The 23,828-nt window shown below is 41.8% G+C and overlaps 1 pseudogene; it reads left to right on the top strand.

Annotated features, from left to right (window-relative positions):
• The first annotated feature begins 809 nt into the window (after positions 1–809).
• On the top strand, positions 810–10,882 carry LOC138378336 (dehydrogenase/reductase SDR family member 4-like; annotated as a pseudogene).
• Positions 10,883–23,828: the final 12,946 nt, after the last annotated feature.

The raw sequence follows: 23,828 nt of genomic DNA, 5'->3' as shown, positions 1-23,828 counted from the left end.
CCCTTGCTTTGTTCCATTCTTAGGGGGAATCCTTCAACTTTTCTCCATTCAGTATGATGTTGGCCGTGGGTTTGTCATATATGGTTTTTATTAATTAATTTTGAGGTATGTTCCTTCTATGCCTAGTTTGTTGAGGGTTTTTGTCATGAAGGGGTGTTGTATTTTATCAAATGCTTTTTCTGCATTTATTGAGATGATCATATGGTCTTTGTTTTTGCTTCTGTTTATGTAGTGAATCACATTTATTGATTTGTGTATGTTGAACCATCTCTGCGTCACTGGGATGAAGCCCACTTGGTCATGATGAATTATTTTTTTGATGTGCTATTGAATTTGGTTTGCTAGTATTTAGCTGAGGATTTTTGCATCTCTGTTCATAAGGGATATTGTTCTGTAGTTTTCTTTTTCATTGTGTCTACATCTTAATTTATTTAGTCCTCTCACAACAAACCTGTGAAGTAGATGTTCATTATCTTAGGAGTTCTCAACAAATAAATACTTACTGAACTTATGTTATGTGTGTATATGTCAGCAGTTGATTCCAGACAACAGAAACTACTCCAGTTAGTTTAAAGCGAAGAGATTTAATATAGAAAATTCTGTGTTCAAAAAACCATTGGAATGACTAAAAGAGAAGGTTCTAGGCTGAGCTTCCAGGAGAGATTCCTAGACCAGTCCAGCTCTAATTCAACAAGGAAAATGATCATCTTCCTACTTGCAGAAACTGTTTGTTGGAATTGTTATTGCCTTTCTAGAGGCCTCCCTCCCTGGAACGAGCTTGCCAAGAGAAAGATCAAACAGAAACCACCATGTTGAGGCTCCTGACCAGGTGTCGGAGGGACTTCTTGTCTGTGGTTCCACTCTCCATGAGAAACACCAGCAGTGGCACCAATGATAGCCTCAAACTAGTCAACAAAGTTGCTGTGATCACAGGATCCACTAATGGGTGAGAGCAATTCTTTGGGAATTCAGGAACTGAATTCATCCCCACAAAACAAAGTCTACTAGGCTCAAGTGCTAGCAGTTTTTTGAGAATGTGATGAAGAAGAAGAAACAATGAGGAACAAGAGAGGAAACTAGGAAAGGAGACAAAAACCAGTGCAGGATATGTTATCGTGATGGCCCACTACAGGCCACTGGGTGATGGGTTCCACAGGTCCTCTGGGAAACATGAAATGCATCTCAGAGGCATACATCAGGGGAAGACAGAGGGAATTCTTTCATTGTACCTTTCCTTTATTGCTCCAGAGTTGTTCTACATGGGTTAAGGCCCCACACTTCCAAGTTGCTTGCCTGTAAGCACTCAGTGGTTTCACAGGCTGGGGCAGGGAACACTGGCTACAGCTGGAAAGTAAGCCAAAGCCTTGAGGACCTGAGAACAGTTTGTCACAGTAGCAGTTCTAGTAGGAGGGGAAGCCAAGAAGATCTGATGTGGACATAGGGGGTCCAATATACCTGCAGACTGAGGGATTCCCTCTTCACCTCTTCTGGTTCTCTGACCACCCACAAGTAGGGCATGAGGTTACCTGCTCTGGGTTAGTGGAGAGAACTCATTTGGTGCCTCAGAATGAGAAATGCAGCAAGAAAGGGCTCAGTCCAGGGCTGAATTGTCATATCCTCTCCACTTCTGTTCCAAGGATCATCTTGGCCATCGCCCGGCGCCTGGCCCAGGACGGGGCCCACGTGGTGGTCAGCAGCCGGAAGCAGCAGAACGTGGACCGGGCTGTGGCCACGCTGCAGGGGGAGGGGCTGAGTGTGACAGGCGCCATGTGCCACGTGGGGAAGGAGGAGGACCGGGAGCGGCTAGTGGCCACGGTGAGGGGAATAAAAAAAGGTGCAGACAGGGTCTCAAGGATTCTGCTGCTGTGACCCACACTAGGGGAGAGGACTAATGGCCCATCAAAAATCCAGTTGACTATGTGTCACTCAACCCTTGGCCAGGAGGCCCAGTCTGCCCTGAACAGACCTGGGCAAAGAAAGGACATACCCAGGGAGTGCACCTAGCCCAGGATTCAGGGAGATGTTGGAGTGGGCAACACACTGGTGGGAAAGGAGAAGTCTGCTTCTCCACCAATTCCATGTTGAGTATCAGCCAGAGCCTCCTGGAAGATCCCTGAAGAGGGATCTGAGGGGGCAGAGATGTTGTAGAGAAGGAAATTCTTGTTGTATAGTCAGAGCTACAGTGTTCAGGGAAAGGAAGAGGGGACAGTGAAATCTCAGGAAATGGTGCAGGTGAGAGCTGTGTTTGGAGACTGGTAGCCAACAGTGCCTGGGACTAGGCAGTAGGAGGATATGAAAGAGTACCTGGGGTGACACTCCACCCCTTTTGTCCAGAAGTTCAGTGCCTGGTTCCTAAAAGAGAGGAAATGGTTCTTCATTCTCACTTGGTGTTATTCTCCTGTCCTCTGGAATTAACGCAGACACAGCCCCAGAGACATCAAATAGGGGTCACCGCCCACTGCAGCAGGAACCTTCTTTCACTCCCTGACCCTGGTCTTCTATGGCTCTTCCTACCCTCAGGCCCTAGAGCACGGTGGAGGTGTGGACTTCCTGGTGTGTGTGACAGGGGTCAGTCCTCTGGTAAGGAGGTATCTTGAAGAGCAATGAGGAGATCTGGGACAAGGTGAGGTCTGGGGAAGCCAGTGAAGGGTGGATTGAACTTCATCCTCACCCTCGGAGTAACCCTCTCTCCATCTCAGCTCACACACCCAGAGCTGGTCTTTAGCTTCCACTCATCCACCCTCCCATCACAGACCCCTTGGCACAGAGTGAGGTCACATATCTGGACTTCCTGAGCCTCAATTTCCCCATCTGTGAGATGGAGATGAGACTGTCTATGCTGCAGTTCTGGTCTGCTCTCTCCACTGTTCAGGAGTTCCCAGTCTGCAGGGAGTCTCCAACAGAAAGCCAAATAGTTACAAAAAATAGGGAGCATCATGGAGGGAATGACTTCCTTCCTTACCCAGGGATGCTTAATCCCCAACATTGGCACCTCTGGCCTTCTCTAGATTCAGCTGTTTGTGCCTCCTCTGCTCCAGATGAAACTGGTGGCCTAGGAGGTGTGGCGAGACATTATGCAGACTCTGGGGTCTTCTGCCTAGAGAGTCCTCAGCCTTTGTTCCTGAATTGTAGGGATGTCCCCCATTTCCATGCATGTCCAGGAAAGCCAACACTCTGTCCACTTCCCCTTGTCAGAGGCCATCACGCCCACATCCTAAAGTGGTACATTTTCTAATATGGCAAGAACACTGGCCTGTGTCTTTCCTCCTCTGTTCCTCATCTGCTCTGATTTCAGATCCTGGATATGAACGTGAAGGCCCCAGCCCTGCTGCTGTGCCAGCTGGTACCCCACATGGAGAAGAGAGGGTGAGGGTGGGGAAGGGGGTGGAGGAGGGAATTGATATCCCACAGGAAGCAACGGAACTAAAGTGACAGGGGCCAGATTTGAGTTTGACCTTTCTATCGGGAAACAAGCTTGGCTGAACCTGTAATACAAAAGAGTTTGACTTTCAGACTCTGGGTCAGCCAAAAAAACAAAAGATTTCTAGTCATTAGTGTCATTGTCTTATATCAGCATGCTCAGGGAGTCTGGCTAGGACTCAATAAGAAGAAGGAGGAAGGATCCACAGACAGAAGGTCTCAGAGACCCACCACTGTCCTGGAATCAGAGAAATGGAAGTGGCCTCTCTTGGGCTGTGGGAGCTCAGGCCACAAGCGTCCAGGTTGACAACCCTGAAGCCCCCTGCAGCCTGCCCGGAACCATGTTTCCCAGTCCCACTCACCTCTTGTCCCTCCTACTTCCTAAGTATTTCACTGGCCCTGTCCTCCCCCACCGTCACCCAGCTCCAGCCAGTCAATTCCCAGATTAGAAAGCCTGCTTCCCTGCCCTCTCCACAATCCCTGGTAGATGCCTGCCTACCCAGCTCCATCCTCACCTGTGGGGTGGGCCTGGGGTTGTCTCTTGTTGCCAGTTTCCCACATCTCAGTGACTTGGGGTGCTCCCAGGTGCCTAGCGTTTGGTCTGGGGGAGGAACAGTCAGGCTGTGCTCCAGGCAGCTCCATTTCACTCATTGAATTTCAGGCCCGATCATTAGAAGGTTCCATTGTCTGCCCACCCCAGGAACATAGCTTCTCCTGAAGGCACTCCAGCCATTCCCATTCCAGCTGTCCAACTTTGCCAGTCTCATTCCTGTTCCAAAATAGATCCCTCTGGCCGTATCCCAGCCCCTCAGACCTCCCTCCTGCTTAGCCATGCCTCCTTTGACGTTATCTCCATCAGCATTGCCCTCACTCTCATTAAAATAGTCAGCGGAGGTTTTCTCAATCTCAGGTAAAGTGCTTTGCAGATGTAGCTTTAAGGCACCTCTTCCAGCTGTACCGCTTCCCTTCAGTGCTTTTCATATTGACATTTTGGAGCAGCCACTGAACTCGGCAAGCACATACTGAGCACCTAGTATAGGCCAGGCTGCTTCTCTGGACTCATGTGACTGTGAAACACATCCAGGATTTCTAACTAATAATGGCTTCTAAGGCCCCCTCCAGCCCTAACACAGGCATGGTGTGGTATTAAATCAAACCGTATTTACAAAAATATAATTTTTGTAGGTAGAAAATGACCAAATACAGTAATCTATGTGGCTCAACCCAATATAATAATTTTTAAATTGTTTTTTAAAAGCAGAACCCTTTTATCAAAGAATAACCTCCATAAGAGAGGTGCCTGTATTGAAATGTGGATTGGGGATCTGGTGCTCAACCATGTGGTCTCTGCCTAGTCCCTCGTTGCTGGTCCTGGCTGCCTCTGCAGAATCTGGCTTCACAACACTGTTTGCAAATTCCTGGTGTGGTGAAGATAGCACAGGCTTTGGAGTCAGAGACCTACCTTTAGATCCCTGCTCTGTCACTAGCTACACAAATTTGGCAGTTAAACTCTCTGGGCCTTCATTTCCTTACCTATTAAGTAGGAATAATGATGCTTAGCAGATCTGTTGTGAACATTAATTGATATGATAAAATATGTTGATTACCAAGCAAAGTGCACATTAAAGCCTGTCTATATGTATTTATTAGAGTAAATAATAAACACTTGAAAATTAATACTATGTACAGTATAAATTACCATATAAGTAGTATAAATATAATTTAATAGCAATTAAATCAATTTTAATATTTATAATAAACAGTATTAATGTTATTACCACTGCTGCTACTACTGCTACTACTACTACTAGGTTATTAAGTATGAAATGTCCAGTTTCCTTAAGGACTGCTTGACAGTGGATATCTGACATTTCACTTTGACACTTCTTGTTTTATGTTTATTGTGAAGGTACATTCTCAGTCTTTCAAATGCACATTTTGGCTTGTGATTGTCTTTCAAAAAATTTTTTAGAGGCCGGGGAAGCATGGCTCATGCCTATAATCCTAGCACTCTGGGAGGCCGAGGCGGGAGGATCGTTTGAGCTCAGGAGTTCGAGACCAGCCTGAGCAAGAGTGAGACCCCGTCTCTACTAAAAAAAAAAAAAAAAGAAATTAGCTGGACAACTAAAAATATATAGAAAAAATTAGCCAGGCATGGTGGCACATGTCTGTAGTCCCAGCTACTCGGGAGGCTGAGGCAGAAGGATTGCTTGAGCCCAGGGGTTTGAGGTTGCTGTGAGCTAGGCTGATGCCACGGCACTCTACTCAGGTAACAGAGTGAGACTCTGTCTCAAAAAAAAAAAATTTTTTTTTAGAGTAATTTTTGTGAAACCATGGATAATTCGAAAATTTGTATTATTTTCAAATATGAGTTCTACGTGGAACTAATGCAGTTCAGACAGCTTAAAATATCAATGAAGTGTTTGGGAAGGATGTGGCTAATGAACGCACAGTACGTTGATGATTTGAGAAGTTTCGTTCTGGTGATTTTAATCTTGAAAATGAGCCACGTGGGCAACCTGAAACCAAGGTGGATAATGATGAGCTGAAAACTGTAGTGGAAGTGAATCCATCTCAACCTATGTGTGAATTAACAGCAAGATTTGACGTTACTATTCCAACAATATTAGACCATTTGAAACAAATGGGTAAGGTAAAGAAACTGGATAGATGGGTATCTCAGAAGAGAAACTGTCTCGAAGCTTGCTTTTCTTTGCTGTCACAACATAAAGTCGAATAATTTCTACACCGTATTGTTACGTGTGATGAAAAATGGATTCTTTTTGACAATCACAAGTGTTCAGCACAACGGTTGGATAAAGATGAAGTGCTGAAACACAGTCTAAAACTAAATATTCATCAGAAAAAGCTCATAGTGTCTGTTTGGTGGTCCAGCAGCAGTATTGTCCACTACAGTTTCATGAAACCTCGTCAGTCAATTACAGCAGATGTCTACTGCAACCAACTGGACAAAATGATGAAGATGCTTGTGATTAAGCAGCCAAGATTGGTGAATAAAGACAGGCCAATCCTCTAGCAAGACAATGCTCAACCATATGTCGCACAAACAACACGGCTCAAACTACAGAACCTGGACTTGGAAACTCTTTGTCATCCACCATGTTCACTAGACCTTGTGCCAACTGACTACCACTTCTTCCAGGCTTTGGACCACTTCTTGCAAGGACAAATATTCACTTCTCAACAAACTATAGAAAACACCTTTTGTGATTTCATCTCCACTCACTCTCCAGGCTTCTTCACTGCTAGCATAAACAAGCTATTGTTTTTTGTTTTTTGTTTTTGAGACAGAGTCTCACTCTGTTGCCCGGGCTAGAGTGCCATGGTGTCAGCCTAGCTCACAGCAACCTCGAACCCCTGGGCTCAAGTAGTCCTACTGCCTCAGCCTCCCGAGTAGCTGGGACTACAGGCATGCGCCACCATGCTTGACTAATTTTTTCTATATATTTTTAGTTGTCCAGCTAATTTCTCTCTATTTTTTTAGTAGAGATGGGGGTCTCGCTCTTGCTCAGACTGGTCTCAAACTCCTGAGCTCAAATGATCCTCCCGCCTTGGCCTCCCAGAGTATTAGGATTACAGGCGTGAGCCACCGCATCTGGCCCAAGCTACTGTTAAGATGGCAAAACCGCCGGGCGTGGTGGCTCACGCCTGTAATCCTAGCACTCTGGGAGGCCGAGGTGGGCGGATCATTTGAGCTCAGGAGTTCGAGACCAGCCTGAGCAAGAGTGAGACCCCATCTCTACTAAAAATAGAAAGAAATTATATGGACAACTAAAATATATATATACAAAAAATTAGCCGGGCATGGTGGTGCATGCCTGTAGTCCCAGCTACTCGGGAGGCTGAGGCAGTAGGATCGCTTAAGCCCAGGAGTTTGAGGTTGCTGTGAGCTAGACTGACGCCACGGCACTCACTCTAGCCCGGGCAACAGAGTGAGACTCTGTCTCAAAAAAAAAAAAAAAAAAAAAAGATGGCAAAACCATGTCTATAGTTTAGGTGCGTACTTTGGCCAATTGTACTGCTTCTTGTTAATAAACTACACTTTAGATTCAAAATTGGACATTTCATATTTAATGAACTAATATTATTAGTTATGGGATATGTGCAAGTAAAATCAAACAAGCACAATTCCTGCCTTGTGGACAAGGCAGGAATTCATAAAGGGAGCTGCACTTAAATTGTTTGCATTCATTCTTAATCTACTTGCCAAAATCCTAACTAACCTTCACAACCCAATTTAAATAGAGCTTCCCATATGCTGAAAGAAAGTAAGTGTCAGCCTAGAAGTCTATACTTAATAAATATATCTTTCAAAAATTAGGGCAAATTTATAACATTTTCACACAAATAAAAACAAAGTTTGCTACCAGAAGACCTTCACTAAAGGAAATTCTAAGTGATATAGAGAAGCAAAAAAATGATCTCATATGGAAAATCTAGGATGAAAGTAAGAATGAAAAACACAGAATATAATAACATGAACAAATTTAAATAGCTATTATAAAAATCAATAATGATGTTTTGTGGAGTTAAAAATTAAAATATGTAAACAAATTCAAATCAGGAAGATAGAAATGGAGTTAAAATGTTGTAAGATTTTCATGTTGTTAGAGAGAGGTAAGAATATTAATTTTGAAGTTTGATAAGTTAAACAGTCCTATTTTATTTTCTAGAGTGACAGCTACAAGAATGACAATAGAGTATGTAGTACATTTTCAAACTAATAGAGAGGAAAGTGGAAATGAAAAATCAAAAAAAAAAAAACCAAAGCAAATAATTTTTTAAAAAGCATAAAATTGAATATTAGACATTATTCCTAGTATATCAGTAATTCCAGTTAAAATATAAAGATTCTCAAGCTAGAATTTTTAATCAAATTAAAAATTTTAACTCTGATTACTTTAGACAACAATGAGATGTTTTATCAAGATTTTCATTACTGCCGACTGAGTTTATAGAAATTTATTTATAGAAATAGTTCTAAGAAAGTTATAGTTCTAGGAAAGGCTAGGAATCAAGGATTTGAAGAAGGACAGATAAACCTCAGTACATCACACAAAATGTACTCAGCTCAACTACTGCATTTAAAATGCACATTTTAGTACCCTGTTACAGACATTGAAGTAAAAGCATATCTTTCTGGATTATAAACAATAGTGGTTACCAGAGTACTATATTGTCAATATTAAATAAAAGTAAAACTGGAATGTGCAGGGGAAAAAGTAAATGCACAGAAAGAAGATAGAAAAGATTATTAAATAGAGCAGAAATTAATTGAAAAGAAAAAAATGACATAGGGATCAAGAAAACCAAGCATTTATTAAAAAAAAAAAAAAAAGCAACACTAATGCTTTTGGAAAATTTCTGGTGGGACTGATCAAGAAAAAAAGAGGAAAGGCACAAATAACCAATATCAAAAATAAAAACAAAAGATGTCATTAGAAATCCTGAAGACAATAAAAAGGCACTAAGAGAATAATAATGCCAAAGAGAAATCTTTATGCTAAACTTATGTTTATACTGAAATTGTAATGAAATTGACATATTTTAAAAAATTATACACCTTACCAAAACGGGCTCAAGAATAGGTAGAAAACCTGGCCGGCTCAATAACTATTAAATAAATGTAATCTGTAGTCAGAACTTTTCCTACAAAAACAAAATCCAAACACAGATGGCTTCTCTGGCAATATAATTTGAGAAACATAAGTGAAGACCTCAAAGAAAATGGAGATCAATACTTCCACCAGGCCCAAGCTATTCTTGCTCACTAACACAGTCCTCCACCCCTCTTCCATACACACTTAAGGTAACTGTCTTCAGCTCACACACCTCCCTATCTTTTTTTTTTTTGTTTGTTTGTTTGTTTGTTGAGACAGAGTCTCACTTTGTTGCCCAGGCTAGAGTGAGTGCCGTGGCGTCAGCTTAGCTCACAGCAACCACAGACTCCTGGGCTTAAGCGATCCTCCTGCCTCAGCCTCCCAAGTAGCTGGGACTACAGGCATGCGCCACTATGCCCGGCTAATTTTTTCTATATAGATTTTTAGTTGTCCATATAATTTCTTTCTATTTTTAGTAGAGACGGGGTCTCGTTCTTGCTCAGGCTGGTCTCAAACTCCTGACCTCGAGCGATCCACCCATCTCGGCCTCCCAGAGTGCTAGGATTACAGGCGTGAGCCACCGCGCCCGGCCTCACACCTCCCTATCTTTATCTTCCCAGGCAAGGCTCAGTGGTCCTGATCTCCTCAGTTGTAGCCTATGCTCCAGTTTTGGTAAGTATGACTGCCTGTGGCTCTAGGTGAGTTAAGAGGAAACTCTCTCCCACTTCATCTGGAAAATGGGGTGCATGGAAATATCCACAGTTTGACAATTGCTCCCTCAGGACTATTCCCATGCAAAAAGGATCAATGTGTGTCACAGGTCTTGCCTTTTACATAAATGCACTTAATGGGAGCCTCTTTCCATCTGTTTTGGGCATTGTCTCCCAGACTTGATCTGGAGGTGTTACTGGGATGGATTTCCTGGGTTCTCCAAGTGACTCTCCTTTGGCTCCAATTCTAGTCTATTATCTTTTCCCCTTTCTCTCCACAGGGTCTTGGGGCCTATAATGTCAGTCAAACAGCCCTGCTGGGCCTCACCAAGACCCTTGCAGTGGAGCTGGCACCAAAGAACATTCGGGTGAACTGCCTGGTACCAGGAATCATCGATACACACTTCAGCCAAGGGGTGAGGATCAAGGGCAGCTCCTGTTTCCACCCCACTGAGCACCGGGCTGCCTTCTCCTTCCAGGCCATGCCCCACAGAGACCTGGGCTCTCAGACCTGGACCTGTGGACTCCTGCTCTGATGCTCTGGCCCACAGCCTTTGGGATCAGAATCCGTGCTCTGTCAGGGGCCAGCCAGAGTGTCTACCAGCAGCCCTTCCACAAAGACACAGGCCTGCATGATGTAGAGCCCATGTGACTCCACTTGTATGAGCAGCACTAACCTTTGACCTTTTGTTTAGGTCGTTAAGGACAGAGACCTTGGGAACCATCTGAAGGGACTCCATGGAGTACAGAGGTAGGTTGTGGTGAGGCAGTGTCCCTGGTGGATGTGGATAACAAGACCTTAGAACCTTCATGAAGGATAAAAGACCAGACACTATCCCTTGCAAGCTGTTACCTATTCCCCTTTCCGGGATCTGACGACTCACTCAGGCCCACATCTCTTCACCTGCAACCCTTCACTCATCCCCACAGGGGTCTTGACTTTCCAGCATCCCGGCGGGAGCCCAGGGCTCATGGGGAAGGCACCGTCAGTCTCAGCCCCACCTCTTCTTTCCCTGCAGAATGGGGCAGCCCAAGGAGTGTGCCAGGCTCATGTCCTTCCTGTGCTCTCCAGACCCCAGCTTCATCACTGGGGAGAGCATCCTGGTGGCTGGCTACTGCCCCCACCTCTGAGGGGCAGGAGGGCAGAGTCTGGGCTTGCCTCTCCATGCAGGAGCCTTGTGTGGCCCTGGGGCCACCACGCTGCAATACATTATTGATGAAGAGTTTGTGCTCCAAATATACACTTTGGTTCAAACTCTTCACTACCACACTCATGTGTACATATGGAAGTAAAACTCAATAGAAACCAAGCAGGTGAGAGGGGGAAGGAGGGGATGGGTAAATTCACACTAACAGGTACAATGCACACTATCTGGGCAAAGGGCACACTTTTAATGACTCAAACTGTACAAAAGCAAATTATGTAGGCAAAACATGTGTACCCCATAATATTCTGAAATTAAAAAAAAAATCTTCGCTACCAGAAATAACAAAGAACATCAGAAAAGAGGGCTTGTGGTATGAAACTATCATTAAAACCACCTGCAATAATGTCAACTCTGCCATAAAATGAAATGTGTGATTGGGAGTCTTAGAAAAAAGAAAGGAGCTAAAGTTAGGCAGACAGAGAGCTGGAAGGACGGAAAGGAAATGGCTTTTTGAACATGCTACTAAATGCTTTCATGTGGATTTTCTCCTAAACATCTCTGTGAAGCTGATGTTTATCATCTTTAATTCTACCATTGAGGAAGCCAAGACACAGGGTGATTTAAGGAACCTACTCTGAGAACAGAGCTAGTCCATGAGCAGAAATAGAACCTCAGTCTGTTTGCACAACAGGGAGCGGTCAGCACAGAACCAGTGTCTGAAGGGAAGGACCAGCCCCCAGGGTCCTCATTCTTCCCTCAGATCCTGTCCGGAAAGACTGCATCCGGTCCACCCGCATCCACACAACTCAGCCTTCCACAGACAGGTGCCACAGAAGTAACTAGAGCTTTCACATGATGACTAAACCCCTGGCACTTGAAAGTCAGGGACAGTGGCAGACCCTGTGAGTGCCTGCCCTACTTGTATCCCCTTGGCCCACAGGGGTCACAGGCATCTTTGGTGAATGAGTCCCATACACATGGAAGGCTTCCTCCCTCAGGCCCTGTGTCTCCCCTGCCGAGGGAGGTGTGCCTGGACAAAGGGGCAGACACTGGCATAGCATGGAAGAACTAGAGACTGTTGTTCTCACAAGCCCTTCCTGAGAAATCCCCTAGAGGACAAGCTTTGGACAGTCAAAATAACTAGAGGGACTTTTTTTTTTTTTTTTTTTTTTTTTTGAGACAGAGTCTTGTTCTGTTCCCCGGGCTAGAATGCCATGGTGTCAGCCTTGCTCACAGCACCCTCAAACTCCTGGGCTCAAGCAATCCTCCTGCCTCAGCCTCCCGAGTAGTTGGGACTACAGGCATGCGCCACCATGCCCGGCTAATTTTTTTCTATATATTTTTAGTTGTCCAGCTAATTTCTTTCTATTTTTAGTGGAGACAGGATTTTGCTCTTACTCAGGCTGGTCTTGAACTCCTGAGCTCAAACGATCCGCCCACCTTGGCCTCCCAGAGTGCTAGGATTACAGGCGTCAGCCATCACGCCTGGCCTACTAGAGGGACATTGTTGACCTACAGACTGATGGCAAACATTAAATACAGTTCCTTGTAGAACTAGAACTAAATGAGGTTAAAATGATGGCAGTATGAAATGTAATGGCTTTCTGTTTTGATGGTATAGATATAGCACAACTATAAAAAATTCTAAATATGTTTACTTATAAAACTAAAACTAAACAGGGGTTATAAGAGAGGGTGTCAGGTATGCAATGGCTGTGTGATTTGTTAATATAGATATAGCACAACTATAAAAATGAGGGGGAGGCTGAAGATGATGTTTTCCAAAAAATTTAAACTATTTTCAAAAATATTGGTGATAGAATAGTATTACATTCCTTAGTCCTTTGTGGAGTTCTAAATTTGATTTGAAAGTGTCATTGAGCACATTGTGTGTTCGTGTGTGTGTGTGTGTGTGTGTGTGTATACACCGTCAGTTCTGTTCACTGAAAAAGTACAGAAACAACCAAGCCAAAGGGGTTGCACACATAGCATCCAGATTGTGGTCTTAGAATACCATTTCCCACTAAAAGACCCCAAGGCTTCTTAGAGACATGTCTGATTCTAGGTCTGGGGCAGGAAATGAGCAAGATGAGTAAAGAATTGTGATTTTTCATTGTCTCAGCTGACATCACCCTTCTGCTTAGCTATTCTATTATGCTTAACACCATAGTCATTAGCCATTGCCACAGATCCCTGTGGCTCAGAGTCCCTTGGCTACCATTTTGGCTTTGCTGCTTAATAGAATAATTAGAACTGCCTGGCCTTGCTGTTTTAGATTCCTATTACCATATGGATGTTAGGACAACAGTTCCAGAAATGCTTTTCCTATTGTCATTCTTTGATTACAAAGACCCTTGAGCGTCTCAATGATGTCAGTTTCCCTTTACTAGTGGATTTCTTATTCCTGTAGTAAAGGGAGTATCTTCTAGGCCCTTCCAGGGATCATAGGCAACTTTTGCATCCTCTGATCCTTTAAAAAAATGCATTCCAGCATGCCCACTCTGTGGTTTAGCGTTTGGGGAGAGGTGTTTTCTGAGATTTAGTCTGACTGTGCAGTTAATGTTTCCCCATTCAGATGTGGTCTCCACACACTCTTGTCCTGAACTCTGATTCTCTTTCTTCTGTTATACTTCCCTTCCTACTTACCCATTTTCTTTTATATTCTCTCATTGCTTGTGTTTCTCCACAAGGGTTAGAGCCAGCTTTGCTGGAAAGGCAGCAAGTTGTAGCTTGCTGCTCCTGCCAGGTGATGATACTTTCTGGCCCAGCTGAGGTTGTGAGACAGCAATGGTTTGTGTTAACCATCTGAGAGGGGTTGCAGTATGGTAGAACCTGGAATTAGATTTTGAAAGAGAAACTATCAACTTTGTCATTCTGGATACTTGAAGTGTACAAAATTTAGAAGGGGAATGATCAGGAAAAAAAAAAAGCCAAAAAACAAACAAAAACAGGAGCCATGCCTCAATTTGGAGTATAGCTTAATAATTAAGAACATGGGCTTTGGAATTGGTGGATTGGAGTCAAATCTCTCTATTGCTTACTATGTGAGCAACTTTGGGAAAGTTAAAGTCTCAGTTTTTTCCCTTATCTATCAAACTGAGGATTAAATGATATAATGCATCTGGTACATATTAAGTATTCAGTAAATTTACCTTTATTAGTAATAATTGCATGAAGAATCTAGTAAAGGTCTTGACAATACATCCTTACTAGTGGCTCCAGAATTTGTATTTAGGACTAGTTTGGGAGCTGCACACTGCTTTGGTGTGGGTGGTTGGTAGTGGAAGGGCTTTAAACTATATTTGTAAGGCGCTTTACATAAAGTTGAGAATGCTGGCAGATGTTACTTGTCTGGTGACCAAAAGTGATTGAGAAGGAACTGGAAATGTTTAGTAGAGAGAAAGCCAGGCAAAACTGGGTTAGATGGAGATAACATAACCTTGTTTACAGTTTGAAGGGCCATCATGGGGAAGAGAGTTGATTTGCTCAATAGTGCTCAATGGCGCAAGTCCAAGGGATGCATCTAAAACCAACAGGTAGGCCAGGCGTGGTGGCTCACGCCTGTAATCCTAGCACTCTGGGAGGCCGAGGCGGGTGGATCGCTTGAGGTCAGGAGTTCAAGACCAGCCTGAGCAAGAGCGAGACCCCGTCTCTACTAAAAATAGAAAGAAATTATCTGGCCAACTAAAAATATAAAAAAAAATTAGCTGGGCATGGTGGCGCATGCCTGTAGTCCCAGCTACTCGGGAGGCTGAGGCAGTAGGATCACTTAAGCCCAGGTGGTTGAGGTTGCTGTGAGCGAGGCTGACACCACGACACTCTAGTCCGGGCTACAGAGTAAGACTCTGTCTCAAAAAAAAAAAAAAAAAAGAAAAGAAAAAAATAAATAAATAAAACCAACGGGTAGAAGCTATAGGGAGAGACAGGTTTCTGCTCCTTTTACAAAGATGTTCTCAAATACCCAAAAAGAAAATATACAGCCATGGTCATAGGGATTCCCTATATCACTAGAGCTTTTCAAGAGAGAATGAAGAGCTACCTTGCTATAAGGTTGCAGAGAGAATAAAACTCAGACGGGGTTTAAAGTAAATGATCTAAAACCACCTTCCACAGAATAGAGTCTCTGACTCTTTATTCATGTTTCTTGTCCTTGAATGAATATCAGGGTGAACTTGCAGGAAAGGTCAGAGCAATCTTAGGGATCAGATCAGAGCAAGAGCCCAAAGGCTGAAGTGATTAGAACTGGATGAAACGAACCCATAATGCTTTTAAGGAGTGTTATGCTAGCAGAAAAGTATGAGCCCATATACTTATCATCTGCCAAATTTGTGCACACTCTGTAGTCCTGAAACAAGTAAACTGCTCTTTTCTTAGTTGACTGTAGATGCAGTGATATCTCCTAAATGACTTTCCAGGAATAAACCTTTTTTAGAAAATATTGTCCAAAATAGAAAGGAAATCTTCAAAATACCAGACACATTACTCTGTCAAGCATGACAGAACCAAACAGCAGTGAACCGAAGCTGCAGGATGTGTAGAAGCACATCTCAGAGATATGGGCTGTGCAGTTCCAGACCATTGCAAGAAAGCAAATATCACCATAACCTAAATCAAGTCACATGAATTTTTTGGTTTCCCAGGGCATATAAAAGTTATATTTACACTATATTATTGTCTATGAAGTGTGCAATAGCATTATGTCTAAAAAAGACAATGTACATACCTTAATTAAAAAATACTTTAGCGCTAAAACAATGCTAATGATCATCTGAGCCTTCAGCAAGCCATAATCTTTGCTGGTGGAGGGTCTTGCCTTGGTATTGATGGCTGCTAACTGATCAAGGTGGTGCTTGCTGAAGGTTGGGGTGGCTGTGGCAATTTCTTCAAATAAGACAACAATGAAGTTTGCTGCATTGATTGACTCTTCCTTTCATGAAAGATTTCTCTGTAGCATGTGATGTTCTTTGATAGCATTTTACCCTCAGTAGAACGTCATTCAAAATTGAAATAAATCCTCTCCAATCCTACTGCTACTTAATCAACTAAGTTTATGTAATATTCTAAATCATTTGTTGTCATTTCAACAATGTTCGTAGTATCTTCACCAGGAGTACGTTCCATATCAAGAAACCTTTTCTTTGCCCATCTATAAGAAGTAACTCCTTATCCGTTAAAGTTTTCTTATAACATTATAGCAATTCAGCCATATATTCAGCTCCAACTCTAGTTCTCTTACTTTTCCCACCACATCTGTAGTTACTTCCCTCCACTGAAGTCTTGAACCCCTCAAAGTCATCCATGAGGATTGGAATCAACTTCTTTCAAATTCCTGTTGATGTTGATAGTTTGGCTTCCTCCCATGAATCACAAATGTTCTTAATGGCATCTAGAATGGTGAATTCTTCCCATAGATTTTCAATTATATTTTGCCCAAATCCATCAGAAGAATTGCTCTTTATGGCAGCTATAGCCTTATGAAATGTATTTCTTAACTAGTGAGACTTAAAAGTCAAAATTACTTCTTGATCCATGGGCTGCAGAATGGACATGTGTTAGCAGGCATGAAAACAACATTAATCTATCTCCTTGTACATCTCCATCAGAGCTCTTGGGTGATCAGGTGCACTGTCGATAAGCAGTAATATTTTGAAAGGAGTCTTTTTTCTGAGCAGTAGATATTAATAATAAGCTTAAAATATTCAGTAAACCAAACTATAAACAGAAGTACTGTTATCTAGGCTTTGTTGTTTCATTTATAGAGCACAAGCAGAGTAGATTTAGCATCATTCTTAAGAGCCCTAGGATTTTCAGAATGGTAAATGAGCATTGGCTTCAACTTAAAGTCACCAGCTGTGTTAGCCCCTCAAAAGAGAGTCAGCCTGTCCTTTGAAACCAGGAACTGACTTCCTCTCTAGCTATGAAAGTCCTAGATGGCATCTTTTTCCAATATAAGGCTAGTCCATCTACATGGAAAATCTGTCGTCTAGTATAGCCACCTTCATCAATTATCTGAGCTAGATGTCCTGGATAACTTGCTTCTACATCAGCACTTGTTTTGCCTTGCACTGTTACCTTACGGAGATGGCTTTTTCCTTCAACCTCATGAACCAATCTCTGCTAGTTTCCAACTTTTATTCTGCAGCTTCCTCACCTCTCTCAGCTTTGATAGAATTGAAGAGAGTTAGGGCCTTGCTCTGGATTAGGCTTTGGCTTAAGGGAGCGTTGTGGCTGCTTTGATCTTCTATCCAGACCACTAAAACTTCCTCCACACAGCAATAAGGCTGTTTTACTTTCTTATCATTTGTATGTTCACTGGAGTAGCACTTTTAACTTCCTTCTAAAGGAAAATAACTTTTCTTTTGCATTTACAAATTGGCTAACTATTTGGCACAAGAACCCTAGCTCTCAGGCTGTCTTGGCTTTTGATGTGCCTTCCTAACTAAGCTTAATCATTTCTAGCTTTTGATTTAAAGTGAGAGATACGCAACTCTTCCTTTCAACTCTTCAAGTGTTTCACTTGAACACTTAGAGGCCATTGCAGGGTTATTAATTGACCTAATTTCAATATTATTGTGTCTCAGGGAGTAGGGAGGTCTGAGGGGAAGGGAAGAGACAGGGGAATGGCCAATCAGTGGAGCAGAAAGAAACATTTATTGATTAAGTTTGCTGTCCTCTATGAGTGTGGTTTGTGGTGCCTCAAAACAATCACAACAGTAGCATAAAGGATGGCTGATCACAGTTCACCATAACAGATATAATAATGAAAGAATTTTGAAATATGAGAATCACCAAAATATAACACAGAGACTCAAAGTGAGCACATGCCATTGCCAAAATGGTGCCAATAAATTTGCTAGACACAGAGTAGGCACAATCCTCCAATTTGTAAAAAACAGTGTCTGCAAAGTGCAATAAAGGGAAGAGCAACAAAGCGAGATTTGCCAGTAATTTAATGATAAAGACGTGTTGTTATACATTTAGGAAATCCATAGAATATACAACGCCAAGAACGAACCCTAATGTAATCTGTGGACTTTGGGCTATTAAATTTGGGAAGGGGAGGAAAAATTGGAGTAGAAGATAAATGGTACAGATAGGAAACAGATTGAAACACTAACTTCATCTGACAAATTCTGCTGAAAACAGTTAGGTACACTGTCAAGTCAGTGGATCTAAAAATGTCTCATTCCCAGATGGTAGTATCATCAGCACACTGTGAACAATATGTTCTTTTAAAAGTAATTTGATTTCATTTATTTTTAATGACAAAGTAATACATAAATACATTCTTGTCATAAAAATTAAAATCATACAGAAAAAAGTTCCTCTTGACACTTTCTTCTAATCCCAGTGACATTTCAGGAACTATTTTAGCTTTGAGTGTACTTCCAGATCTTTCCTAATACATTTACATTGAGCTGGAAATCAAGTGTACATGAACATATAAAAATCAATTAAAAACTGGTATTAAATAGGTGTTTTGTTCTATAACTTGCTTTTTAGGTAACAATATGTTGTAGAGATTTTTCTACATTAGTGCATGTTGATGTACGTTCATTCTTTTTAATATAGTTATAGTACTGACATATTTGGAGTTAGGTACACCACTTTATAAATTTGTTTTTGTGTATTCCCTCTGTGCTTTGCTCCTGGTTTCTCTTTCTTACCTTCTCTTAAGTTGTTTGAATATTTTAAAAATGTTACATTTTAATTTACCAATTGTGATTTTTTTTTTTTTTTTTTGAGACAGAGTCTTGCTCTGTTGCCCGGGCTAGAGTGCCATGGCGTCAAGCTCACAGCAACCTCAAACTCCTGGGCTTAATTGACCCTCCTGCTTCAGCCTCCCGAGTAGCTGGGACTACAGGCATGTGCCACCATGCCCGGCTAATTTTTTTTTCTCAATATATTTTTAGCTGTCCAGATCATTTCTTTCTATTTTTAGTAGAGACGGGGGTCTGGCTCTTGCTCAGGCTGGTCTTGAACTCCTGAGCTTGAGCGATCCTCAGGCCTCAGCCTCCCAGAGTGCTAGGATTACAGGCATGAGCCACCGTGCCTGGCCTGTTTTTGTTTTTCTGTTGAGAGTTTTCTTACTTTCTTGAATCTATAGGTTTATATCTTTGGTCAAAGTTGTGAAGTTTTTAGCTATTATTTCTTTAAACTTTTTTTTGGCACCACACTCTTTCTAATCTTCTTCTGGGACTATCTTCAAATTCAGAGTTTGGAACTTCTATATGAGAGTGTGTTCATTGCACTGGAAGGCAAATCTTTGCTAATGGGAGAACATGATATAATTAACAATTTGAAATATATTAGTTTGCTAGGGTCGCCATAACAAATACCACAGACTGGGTGGCTTAAACAATAGAAATTATTTCCTTACTGTTCTGGAGGCTAGAAGTCCAAGACCAAGGTGTCAGCAGGTTTGGTTTCATTCTGAGAGTCTGTCTCTGTTGCTTACAGATAGCTATCTTCTCCCTGTATCTTCCCACAGTCTTCCCTCTGTTCATGTCTGTATCCTAATCTCTTCTTATAAAGACACCAGCCATTTTGGACTAGGGCCTGCCCCCAATGGCCTCATTTAATCTTAATTGTCTCTTTAAAAACTTTACCTTCAAATTCAGTACCATTCTGAGGTAGTAGGGATTAGGACTTCAACATATCAAGTATGTGGGGACAAAGTTCAGTCCATAACAAAGATTAATCTGGGTGTCCTTTTCTTCTCCCTTTGGCTACCCCCATTCTGGCCATGAGACAAGATGTTGCCAATTCCCTCAGTGTACTATTGTCTATTTCTGTATAATAAATTATGCCAAAACTTGGGAGCTGAAAACAACAAATATTTATTAGTTCACAGTTTCTGTGGGTTAGCTTACGCGGATCGCTCACATTGTTACAATCCAGATTTCAGGCAGGGCTGAGGCGGGTTGGAGTACCTGCTTCCCAGACGGCTCACTCACATGGCTGTTGGCAGTTGGCCTCAGTTCCTCACCACATGGGCCTCGCCACAGGCTGCTTGAGTGACCTCCTGTTATAGATGCTGGCTTGTCCCAGCATGGATGACCCAAAGGAGAGTCAAAGTTGCAGTACCTTTTATGACCTACTCTCCTCCTATGATTTGAATATGCCCCACCAAATTCATGTGCTGGATACTTAATTCCCAATGCAACAGTGTTGGTAGATGGGGCCTTTGGGGAGGTGTTTGGGTCGTGAAGGCCCCACCCTCATGAACAGATTAATGCTGCTATTAAAATGACTTGTGGAAGTGGGTTCTCTCTCTTCCACTTTTCTGCCATATGAGGAATAGCATTCCTCCCCTCCAGGGGGTGCAGCTTTCAAGGTGCCATCTTGGAATCAGGGACTGGGCCCTTACCAGACACCAAACCTGTTAGTATCTTGATTTTCCCAGCCTCCAGAACAGTGAGAAATAAATTTCTGTTCTTTATAAATTACCCAGTCTCTGGTACTCTATTATAGTAAAACAAAACAGACTACAACATCTCCCAAGTTGCACAATGTCGTTTCCACTTTATTCTAGTCATTAGAACCAAGATATTCAGTCCAACCAACATTCAAAGGGATAGGAATTTGGTTCTACCACTTGAAGGGAGGTGTGTTAATGAAATTATAAACATATTTTACATGTGGTGCATGTTTTTCCATTCTTGTGATACTTCACTTAGTAGAATGGGCCCCAGCTCTATCCAGGATAATATAAGAGGTGCTAGATCACCGTTGTTTTTTGTGGCTGAGTTGGCAGGTGGGAGGGGGAGGGGGCATGGGTGTATTCACACCTGATGGGTGCAGTGTGCACCGTCTGGGGGATGGACACACTTGAAGCTCTGACTCAGGCGGGGCAAAGGCACTATACGTACCCTTAACATTTGTACCCCTATAAGATGCTGATATAAAAATAAATAAATAAAATTATAAACATTTTAAAACCATGGCACCTTGTGAAAGAGTGGTTGGGATAGTTCTGTGACTAAAGCATCACATTTTTAGCCTCTAAGTTCAAGAGGCATGGTACAGGTCTTGGACCAAAAAAAGAAAAAAGAAAACCAGAAAAAAAAAAGTAAGTCAATAGAAAATTCCTCTAAGCTGATGAGAGAGAAGAATTTGGAGTGAAGATACAGAGTCACAGTGGCATAAATCCCCTGCCCCTGCCTTATCTAGAGCTGGGATAACTAATGGCCAGATAAAATTCCCCTTAAAGTTTAGAACCTGAGAGTAGAGTGAATGCAGGCCTTACTTCTGAGCAGCAAACATCAGGAGAAGTCTCCCAAGCTATTAGGACAGGACAGTCATGCAGACAAAAGGTGCTTTGCATGTGAGTTAAGGGAAGGTCCGAGAAAGTCCTGTGCTTTCCAAGGCCCTAGGCCAGGGTGGGAACTGGTGAGGAAGTGTTTTCAAGTTCCATGGGTCTGAGGTATGTCACAGAAATTAATTGAGAGAGGAGAGATAGCAGTCCTTGAAGAAATGTCCTGATTTGGACCAGGAAGCAAATAGAAACTGTGGAATGGATGGTTCCTACTGAGGATTAAAGGGTAGAAATGTTTAAAATTTTAATTGATGTCAAATTGTTTTCAAAAAATACTGTATTAATTTGTAGCCCATAATTGCTATGTTTTGCCAACATTTATAATAGCAACGTTTTAAATTTTTGTCATTCTGATTAGTGGGAAAAGATACATAAATTAGTTTTAATTTTATTTTGCATAATTACTAGCAGTTTGAGCATCTATTATATTTTTATTTACTGTTTCAGTTTCCTTCTCTGTGAATTTCCCACTCCTCTCTTTAGTTCGTGTTTGTATATTTTTATATATATATTCTATATATATTTCTATATATCTAAGGAAAGATTCACAGGTTGCCACATTTTCAGAAACATTTTTGTGCCACATAACTAAAGGAGCTTGCAGAAAGACTCAAGAAAACGTAAGGAAAAAGTGAGAAAAAGAATATTTCTTATTTTAGTACTACACTCTAGCTGGAATTACATGAGAATTTTTGCTCGTAGGAGCTCTACAGAAAACTAGTTAGGAAGAAGCTAATCATCTCAGAAATGGTCATTGAAAGTCATGAGCCTGAATGGCAGGAGCACTTTGCTTCTCAGGGTCTCCAGGGATAAGAGAATGAAGGAAAAAGGCAGACTCAACTTTTTTAGTTTAGTCATCTGCTTATATTGATAATGAACATCTGCTTATATTGATAATGTACCCCTTTTTAAATTTATGCACATGCCTTCAAAGTTATTCACTGCACTTGGTGTTAAACCTGTCCCATAATAGTTATGAGAGTGTCAATACCAACATCTGGTCCAGCCCTCAGGTCCCTTGGGTCTGCTATAACAGAATACCACTGACTGGGTGAGTTGTAAAGAACAGAGATTTATTTCTCACAGTTATGGAGCCTGGGAAGGCCAAAATCAAGGCACTGACAGGTTTAGCTTCTGGTTCCAAGGTGACACCTTGTTTCTGCCTCCTCTGGAGAGGAAGAACACTGTATCCTCACATGGCAGGAGGCAGAAGGGGGCAAACCCACTTCTGAAAGCCCTTTTTATAGTGGTATTAATCCATTCTGTGGATTGGAGCCCTCATGACCTAGACACCTCCCATCAGGCCCCACCTCTCAACACTGCCACGTTGGGGATTAAATTTCCACATGAGTTTTGGAAGGAACAAATATTCAAACCACTGTACATTCTTATCATTGTTCCTCTGTATGTAATGTGCCTTTTTCCTCTGGCTGCTTTGAAGATTTTCTCTTGATCTTTGGTTTTCAGAAGATTAATCATGATGTACTTAAGTGTGTTTTTCTTTGCAATCATTCTGTTTGGGGTTCACTGAGCTCCTTGGATTTGTGATGCGATGTTTTTAATGAAATTTAGAAAGTTTTGTTTGTTATTTGTTCACATATAGTTTCTGCCCCATTTTCTCTTCCTTTTCTGGGACTCCAGTTAAGAGTGCTTGAGACTATCCCACAAGTCATTGAGACTGTGTTCATTCTTTTTTTAATTTTTTTTCTCTGTGTACTTCAATTTGGATGATTTCTATTGATCTATCTTCAAGGTCGTCAATATGATTTTCTACATTGTTGAATCTGCTGTTAATCCCATTCAATGGATTTTTAAAATTCATGTATTGTATATTTTAGTTTTAAAAGTTCTATTTGGTTCTTTTTAAAAATTTCCAGTTTTTTACCCATTATATCCATCTTTTCCTACAAATTCTTTAACATATTTTTCACAGGTATTTTAAAATTCTTGTCTGCTAATTCAAACATGTGGGTTGTCTGTGGGTCTCCTTCTAATGACCACTTTTTCCTAGTTCTATGGACCACAGTTTCCTGTTTCTTCACATGTATGGTAATTGTTTATTGTATATTCTATATTATGAATAATGCATTGTAGAAGAATGTGCGTTCTATTTTTTTTTTTTTAAGAACACTGGGTTCATTCTAGCAGTACTTAAATCACTGTATGATCACATTCATTTTGTAGAGATTTGGTTTTAAGCTTTATTATTAATAGAATGGGCCTATTTCAGTTTCACTCTTTGTCTTAGAGTGAAGTCCTTAGTCCTTACTAACATGATCTTTATTCCTAAGATATGGCTTTTCCAGGGTTGGGGGCGGATGGAAAGCTCCTCTCCTGCTCACCAGGTAACTGTTGGAATTTCTGCTACCACCCCAAGCTGTTGCCTTATATTGGGTTTATTAGATTCTTGTCCTGCTCATGCACAGTTCCAGAGATAGCCAAGGATTTAAGGGAAGTTTTGATACAGAAGCTTCCACTTTGCAGCTTCCTACTTTCCACAACTTCCCTCTTCAATTTCCAGCTACTCTAGCAGTCCATGAAATCCTCTGACTTCTTAGCCCAGTAAAACTGTTGCTTTCTGCTCAAGATCCATCCCTTATGCACCACTGAA

The sequence above is a fragment of the Eulemur rufifrons genome, chromosome 2 (genome assembly GCF_041146395.1).
Source record: "Eulemur rufifrons isolate Redbay chromosome 2, OSU_ERuf_1, whole genome shotgun sequence".
Taxonomy (NCBI): Eukaryota; Metazoa; Chordata; class Mammalia; order Primates; family Lemuridae; genus Eulemur; species Eulemur rufifrons.
The sequence above is the reverse complement of the archived record's forward strand: the minus strand, read 5'-3'. Positions and strand labels throughout refer to the sequence as shown.